Source organism: Camellia sinensis, chromosome 8, assembly GCF_055761805.1.
Source record: "Camellia sinensis isolate YWXY chromosome 8, ASM5576180v1, whole genome shotgun sequence".
Lineage (NCBI taxonomy): Eukaryota > Viridiplantae > Streptophyta > Magnoliopsida > Ericales > Theaceae > Camellia > Camellia sinensis.
Genome location: NC_138968.1, coordinates 28182442 through 28191469, shown reverse-complemented (window position 1 = coordinate 28191469; position 9028 = coordinate 28182442). Strand labels below are relative to the sequence as shown.

Genomic DNA, 9028 nt, shown 5'->3' with positions numbered 1-9028 from the left:
AAGTTGGGTGGATTAGGCTGCAGGATAGTATGGCTCGGGGCTCGTTCTTGGTTAGGTGGGATATCTAGAGGTGGTGGAGGAGGCATATGAGGGTTTCTTTGGAGTAGAGTATTAATAAGGGCTTGGTTTTGCTCGGCCAGTCGGTTTATGCTGTTGGTGAGCTCGGTGATATACGGGGGCGGGTCGTTTGGATTGGGAGGGTCAGCAACATTGTGGTGAGAAGCCATGGATCCAGTCGTAACCATACACCCTGATAGGTGGCAGGAAAGAGTTATTGGGATAGGGTCTCCGGCGACAATGAACACAACTGGCGTGCTGAGCAAAGCGTTCACAGACGGCGCTAACTGATGATACAGTTCGTTCAAGGTGGAACGGGTCGGACTGATCTACGCTCCTCGAGCCTATGTCCGAATGACCAAGCCCACCAGAAGACCTACACAAGAGTTCAACGGGGAACAGAGAGTCCCCCAGTGAACCCTCCGACGAGCAAGTTAGAAAGAGAGAAGTGGAATGTGTAGATAGATTAGAGATAGAAAAACTTAACCTTCTTCTTGTCTTCGACGTCGGCTTATATCCTTTGGTAATCATTACGTTGTCCCTTCCGACCTGTCACCTTGGCTAAAAGTCTATGCTCTAGCTTACCTTGTTCAGGGTGAAGGCGTTTTGTCCCGACGGAGAGGGGTTATCGCAATAAATGCTGTAAGGGGCCTCATTAATGGCGATGTGCCGTGGCAATAACTTTGTAGATCTTTGTCTGCTGATGTGGCTTGCCCCTTTCTTGCCATGTGTCTTGATGCCATTGATTCTTATTGCTACATGGGGCTTCAGCGTTTTAGCATTTGAGTTATGTATTGGGCCCTAAATAGTGGACTATAATCTTTATGGGCTTACCCATGTCAATGAACAATATATGTATATAATAATGTTTGAAACACTAATAAAATTGTCTTTAGCATTATTGAAAAAAGTAAAAGAAATAATATTTAATGTAGGGGTCTCCAGAAAGAGGTTTGAAAATACAAACAAAAAGGAAAAACAAGAAAATATTGAAGGAAAAAAAAAAAAAAAACAGATTCCGAATATGTAAAATGTACAAATGCAAAATGGTGAACTAAGGTTCCGTTTGTTTCGAAGTAAAATATTTTATACAAAACAAATTTGTTTTTGTTTTTTGGCATTTGGTTGATATTTGAAACAAAAATATTTTATTGCCTAAAATATAAATTTTGATTCAATAAAGTATCATTTTTGACTTTTTTTGGAAAAATGCTAAATATGTTGAAAATGTAATGAGTGAGAGTCAACTTTATAAAAATTAATTTACGAAAATTTTAAAGGTAAGTGATTTTTAAAAAAATGATGAAAAAATATTTTTCTTAAAAAATATTTTACTTACTTTTTATTTAACTAAACAATAAAAAATGAGTAAAATATTTTCCGTCCAAACAAAATACCCACAAAACATATTCTAAGTTTCAAATGCCCTTTATGAAAAACAAATATAGAGTGATGCGATGTGAATGGAACAATTATGACAAATTGATATTTTCGTGGGATACATTGCTATTTTGGTTAACAATAACAATCTGATATAGAGTTTTTAATAATAATTTTATGAGTTTTTAATTCGTATTCTTAATGATTTTAAATTTTTTTAAAAAATTTTTTAGTTCCACTTAATCTTAATTTACTTAAAAAGTAAAAAATTTGTATAAAAATGTTTTAAAATTTCATTGAATATAACAAAATATGAAAATATATTAATTTTCATATTTTTTGTATTTGGTAAATTTTTTAAAGTCACAATATTGTACTTTTTAATTATATTTAGATTAGGTGTATTTAAAAAATAAAACAAATTTGCTTAAAATATTAAAAAAATTACTAAAAACAAAAAAAAAAATACAAAAAATAAAAAACTTAATTTTTTGAAAATTGAATTCAATTTTTCTTGTACCAAACATGGTTTATTGCATTTTAATTTTTTATACTTTTTTTCCTTGACCAATAAGAGAGTAGAGAGTTGTAGATTTTACCACTACAAGAATTAACACTTTTGGCAACAAAAAAATTGGTCGCTAAAAGTCTATTTTTGGTGGGTAAAAGTTATCCGCGACTAATTTTTTTGGTCGCTACTTTGGTGGCCAATTGAGGGTCGGCAAAAGTAATTCGTGACCAAAATTTTGGTTGGTCGGCAAAAGTTAGATTTGCCGACTAAATTTTTGGTCGCTAAATATTTAATTACCGCGACTAATTCATTTTGTCGCTAAAACACTTTGGTCGCAAAAAGTGATATTTTCCCGACCAAATATCTTAGTCGCCAATTGACACATTTTGCGACCAAAAAGTTTGGTCGCCAATTATCACATTCAACGACGAAAAAGTTTGGTCGCCAATTGTGACATTCCACAACCAAAAAATTTGGTCACCATTTGTTACTTTTCGCGACCAAAACTTTTGGTCGGCAAAAGTGAGTTTCCACGACCAACTCATTTTTTGGTCGGCAATAGATGTATTTTTTGCGACCAAAACTCTTGGTCGGCAATTGTCATTTTTTGCGAAAAAAATTATTTATTTGTCACGACTAATAAATTGGTCGCCAAAGCAGGAAAACAATACACCTGTAATTCCTAATAATTCATTCAATCCATAATAAACCTATAATTTTAAAGCATCATTCAAATCAACTGAATCATTAACATTCGACACAATACATAATTCATTAACATTCGACACAATACAACTATTCTAAGTTTTTATTCACAAGTCACATCCATCTAGCATAACAATTTGAAACATAACTATTTGTTATCCATGCGCAGCTATCAACAAATGAAAAAAATATATTCTAGTCCAAATGAACAAAAATCAATCATATTAGTGAAACCAATCAGTGCACTATGCTTGAAATTGTGAATCAGCTTGATGGATTTGATCTTTAGATATCTCTGTAAATCTCAAGCTCGAGCTTACCAGATTCAATCTTTGCTTGGTCCAAAAGCTCATTTATTAGTGAAACCAATGCTCTTCCACTGCCCTGTGCAGTTCTGACATAGTCTTGTTAAGTTACATCCAGATCTGTGTCCATTAGCATCGGCAACTTTCCTGTTGAATAAACATATATACAGACATCACACAACAACCCTACTTTCTTTGTTTATTTTTAAATAATTTGTTAATGTTTTCCCTAAAGCAATGTATTTAAATGTCTTAAAATGATAAAGGACAATAACAAAAACTTACCAAGAACACCATTCATTGGGGTTCTGATCTCATGGGACACAGTAGCAAGGAACTACAGAGGATTGAAATTCAATTAGAACCATGTAGACATATTAGGTGAAGCCTAACAAAATTTCAATACATGAACTACAACTATCAAATACCTGTGATTTAGCAACATCAACTGCCTCTGCTCGTTTCTTCAGCTCCATCATCTCATGGTAATCATCCTCAACTTTGGCTATTCGATTCACTGTTGCGTTGATTATATGCCCAAGAAGCATTGCAATTACGAGGATACCAATTGAAATCATCATCGCAAACCATGGGCATGGTGGTTTTTGTTTGAATCTGCTTCAAGAACAAACTTAGTTGTAAGTCCATTTTATCACTTTGAATCTCAATCTAAGAACTCGCATTGACCCCTCTAAAATACACAGTAACAGATAGGATTAAATAGATCACCTGCAACGCATCTCATGTTTTCTGAACGGATCACCAAAGTTAAGTCTGCTAACATGTTGTAACTTAGCATTTGATACATTCAAGCCATACATGCTGATAGGGTGCGAAAAGTTGGTGGTATCATACACATTTACAAGTATGGTTTGTTTGCTTGCAAGTTATTGAAGCAACTTCTCCACATTTGATTCGATATCGAAGACTCCGCCAAGGTACCTGCTTGGCAGTAGTGAAACATTAAATGAAGTTCTTATCTAATTCAATCTTTCTAATCTTGTCTGCATCCTGAAATTTCTAGCTGCACTCATTATTTATAGCTAAGACAGTACATCAACTCAATTAATTCTATTTAACTTTGCGATGACCTCTAAATTTGTTTTATATTTTTTAAATACAATTTATTTTATGAATAGGATTAGTTATACAATTGTCATCATTGTATATTTATTTATTTCTTCTCTTCTCTATTCCCCTTTAAGGAGCTAATGACAAGTTTGATTTTTGGGCAGACAACATACCCATCAGTTGCTTGAATCCTCTCACTTGATGTTGCATTTGAGGGGAGATCTGTCTTGTAGACAGCAAAAGTCAATATGACTCCCAGGCGATTTGATTTGAGTAACCTGAAAGGAGCAGTGAGAACCCCTTTTCCTGATTCTCTTGCGCGCAGCACATTTTGCACGATCTTCCTGTTGGTACACAAGTTCAAGAACTGAGTGAAAGTGAACTGGATCAAGAAGCACCCTAAACTGTGAGTAAAGGCAATTAAGCACAGTAGGGGAAAATATTCAATTTCAATACAATTTAGCACCCTAAACTGTTGGAGTGGTGTGGATCAAATAAGAACAGAACCACACTCAACAGCGGATCCGACTGTTGGACTAAATATATTTTTGGAATTTCAACGCTAGCGCCATATTTATGTTAAACAACATGCATGGGATCTCAACAGATTCTAAAGAACTTTTCTCATTTTCCTTTGCTTTTCCTTATTTCCACCATTTTTTCTAGGGGAGATTACAATTCAGTGGGAAGTGTAGCAAATACTTGCTAAAATGGTGAGAATCTTCTTGGGATGTAACATTTGCTGTGTTTTTTACACAAAAAGAGTTGCACTACCAGATATTGCAAATTATTTTTATCACATGCACTGATTTGTAGTTTTCCCCCTTTTTTTTTTTTTTTATAATGATAGGCAAAATTACATCTGATGACCTATAATAAACAAAAATTAAAGCTCCATTATATATTTTCTCCCGGGACAACTTCTCGGTGAAGATTGACTTTTTTTATTTGAATCGAAATTATGCACCATATTATATTTTATAGGTACATGATTCAACAAACCCTCCAATAATTAACAACTAACAACTTACTAATCTCTAATTATAGATAATTCTTTGAGAAACCAACTTTAACAGGGTAGATAAAGTTTTAATTGCCTAATATTTAACAAAAAATATATATTCTAGTCCAAAAAACAAATTTATTCTATCTCCAACTATGCTCATTACTCACAATCAAAGGATTTCAAGTTGAAAAGAGCAATTAAAATTAAAAACAACCTACCTCGCAATAAAAACATGTTGCTTTATTGTAGCAAGGAACTCTCTAACTCCTCCATTGTAGAAGTAAAGGGGAGGAAAGGCCAACCCGTCAAATATTTTCAGCTGTAACAGATGCCATTGAAGGTAAATAAAGTGCTAGTGAAAAAAAATCATATAGCATAGACTAAGGATTCATCTGATGATCTATGTGCCATAGATGCTTCAACCACATACAGGCAATTAGCATTAGGAGAAACCATCTAATGCAAAGGATAACACAATCAACAACGGTAGATCATACTAAAACAAATATGATGCAAAAATTATAACCATAGCTTTACAAAAATGACAAAGACCCGAAGCAAGGTCAATTGACAAGATCATGAAAGAAAAATACAAAAAGGATAGAACTCAATTCCCCTAAAGCTACTGACATCAAGAAATGACATGAGACATTCTAAACATCACTAGAGGTCCCACATTTTAGTAACAGATTTTTGGTAACAGATTCTAAACATTCTAAACAGATTTTTGTAACATATAAAATTTCACCATTGTCCATTGCATATAGATAAAACCAAAAGAAAAAACAAAACAAGAAGTTAAATGTTTTAAAACTGATCAGTCATGACCATTAAATGACCATATCTCAAAGTCTTCACACTGTCATACTGTTTTCCATGCTGAAGTCCAAGAATCTGCTTGATGCTCATGATTTCAGCGTTCTCCATGATCTGTTTATGGCTTGCTTCCCTCACATTAAGCAATGTACCTCTCAACGGGAACACACCATAATAATTTCGACCCACAACAGAAATTCCTGCCATCTGCATATACTCAAATCAGTTAAAAACTCTAAAACAAAACCAAGATCATGTCTTTTTCTTTTCAGTTTGTTAGTTTCATGTGAATTTGAAATTTAATTCAGTACACATTTTAGAATCATGTTTATAATATCAACATATAGGCTTCTTCATAGTTTCATAGTCCATACCTGCAAGGCATTTTCATGAAATTCATTGTGCACCTGCCTCAGATGTGATCTTGGCAACTGGGGAAAGTAAAAAGTCACTAGAAGAAAAAGATTCTAAGTGAATGCTCATGTAAGAGAAAAAGAATTATAGGAACACATTCTTCATGTGATGTCAACTGTTTTGCCAAAGTCCAGCGCAGTAATTTAATTAGAGCAATGCTAGAAATGTAGAAAACTAAACATAGACTTTCTGCTTTTGTGAGACATTTGTAAATTTGTGAGATATTTTTGTGTTTATTATGTGTTTGATTCTCTATGTATTTAGACTTTCTTATTTTATTGGGTACTTGAATAAGGTCTATAGATCAATGATATAAATGCACAAACATAGATCATATTAGGATTAACTACACTCAATGGTACATAAAAGTATGTGCTTTGTTAATAGGCATGTCACTACAAAAACGAAAAACAATGAGATTGAAATTAGGATAGGGCCACCAATGAGTCCATATACAGGAAAATCCATTGCCAACACTGTATACTCAATTCAAAAAATTTAATGGGTATTCATAGCTAGCATCTTATTATGATTTTAATTGGGTATGTGATAGAGATACTCACAATATCTCCAAAGTCAGCAGTAGTCCTAGCGTTGAAGGAATCTTGCCACTGAGTTCATTGTTATTAAAAACCCTGCTCAAATTAATTCACAAGATGACATTGAAATTAGGGCTCAGATTGAGAGAAACGAGGCTGCCCAGAAATTCAGTCCAACATTCCTCATCATATTACAAAATTAAAAAAAGAAGAGAACACCCATTATTCACATGGAAGATCCTATACGTACGAATACTAAAATTAACGAAAACATAAAAAATTCAGTTTGTTTTGTTCAATTCTTTTGAGCATTAATCTACTAACGAAACCATATTCAATGATTCTAAATTTTTTAAAACTAGAACCAAACTACCCGATTTCAACCAGTTCAGATCAAATTCCCCGTTTAACCAGTTTTTAAACATCTTTTAAGTATATACACAAACACAAGTAAAGTTCTAAGAGCCGCCAGAAGAAAAGAAAAGAAGAAAAGAAAAAGTCATACACTAAGGCATTTTCTAAACTGCTGTTTAACATGTTGCTTAAAATTAGTTATCAAGAAATGTTAATAACATAGAAAGATGAGATATATAAATGACAAACTTATCTAGAATGACAAGAGGGGGTCCAAACCAGCCAGTCAAGGCTATATAGCTTACAAGCTATTCACAAAATTAAAGCCATTTCTTATTTTTGGGATGGTGATAACAAATTCTATTCTAAATTGCATAGAAATGACGGTTGCTACAACAACCAACCAATGTAAAATTTTCCACCTTACCATGAAACATTAAGCCCCAAATGGAAAACCAAATCAAATCATGAATTTGTTGCAGACGGACACAGAAAAGATTCTGCAGGAGAATCTAAAAGCCTAATTTCGCCGAAAAAAGTGAAGTGAGATCAACTTACTGGCACAACCTGGCTGGTGTTTGCATCCCCAAATGAAACCAAAGCTAAGGACTTTGAAGCCCATGCCTTAACATTCATCGCTCCCTCTTGCAAATTACTTCTCTTGCAGGCCCCCTTTAGGGAATTGAATAACTGGATTGCTCGATTCAGATAGGCCGGAGGATGTTTCCACAAGCTCTTTAACTTCATATTCGGGATGTACAGTCTCCAAACCAATCGAGTACATGCAGACAGAGTTGGTAAAAGGAAATAGAGCAACCTCAAAAGCACGAATGCAGTGGCCAAGGCCAAATATGTCTCCTGCTGAAGCAAATTCTCTGGAGATCTAGCCCATGAGAATGGGCAACTTTCCTGCTCGGGGTGGTTGTTTTTTCCGTCATCAGATGACTGTCCAATTCTTTCCAAGTATGTTCCATTCAATGGCTCAATCTTAGGGCCCAAAAAAGTGACCTTGTTTTCATTAGATATCGCTTGAGAAATTTCTTCAGTAATTTGATACAAATAATGCAAAGAACAAAATATTACAAGTTCTTATGGATAAATGAAATCAACATCTTCAGAAAAAAAATGTAAGATCTTCAAGTGAGTTTCCTTTAAACAATGACCAGAAAAGTTCCAGGGTAAGGCCTTACCAGTAACATCATCGTAGAAAGAAACAAGAGAACCAAGGGTCCGAGAACCATGATAGCATACACGCATGGTAGAATTTAGAAGGAAAAGACTAGGAAACCCATGGTATTATTGCAAAGCCATAATCAGTAGAATCAAATTTGTTTTTTTTTTTTTACGAGCCCAAGACGAAGAAAACTAGTTTTCCCTATGAGGCCATGCTTAGCCTCGTACAGCAGCAATTGGGCGGTGGTCAGCCTCCCGGAACAGTCGCCGCCGCCACTGATGAGGTTTTGGGTGTTTTGAAGAACAATAACCCCAACAAGAGGGAGGAGATTGAGAAATTGTTGAACCCTATGTCGAATCATGTTTTCGATCAGATGGTTTCCTTTGGGAACCTAATCACTGATTTCCAAGAAGAAGAAGACAATGTTATGATTGATGATAATGTGGGTTTTACTGTTGTGTTTGACGAGGAAGAAGAACAGGAGGAAGAGAATGGGTTTTACTGTTGTGTTTGATGAGGAAGAAGAACAGCATGGTTTTGATGATGATGATCTTAAAGTTGAGACCAAGCTTTTGGGTCACCTCCAATTCGATAATTTCAGCCTTGTTAAGTGTTTGTTGTAGAACCAATTGAAGATTGTGTGGTGTACTCGTCTAGCCAGGGCCGAGGATCAGGAGACGAGAGAGAAGATTGAGG

General features: G+C 34.7%; 2 long non-coding RNA genes and 1 pseudogene across 2 annotated transcripts; all 3 read right to left on the bottom strand.

Moving 5' to 3' along the window:
• Positions 1 to 3236: 3236 nt before the first annotated feature.
• Positions 3237 to 4388, bottom strand: LOC145796498 (uncharacterized). The gene is made up of 3 exons (XR_014336965.1): positions 4203 to 4388; positions 3387 to 3900; positions 3237 to 3295 (listed from the first exon to the last, which is right to left on the bottom strand). It is a non-coding gene; the product is annotated as an uncharacterized LOC145796498 (long non-coding RNA).
• Positions 4389 to 5710: 1322 nt separating this feature from the next.
• LOC145796497 (uncharacterized) lies at positions 5711 to 7583 on the bottom strand. Its single transcript, XR_014336964.1, has 3 exons — positions 6829 to 7583; positions 6226 to 6282; positions 5711 to 6058 (listed from the first exon to the last, which is right to left on the bottom strand). It is a non-coding gene; the product is annotated as an uncharacterized LOC145796497 (long non-coding RNA).
• Positions 7584 to 7707: 124 nt separating this feature from the next.
• Positions 7708 to 8693, bottom strand: LOC145797648 (5'-adenylylsulfate reductase-like 4 pseudogene; annotated as a pseudogene).
• Positions 8694 to 9028: the final 335 nt, after the last annotated feature.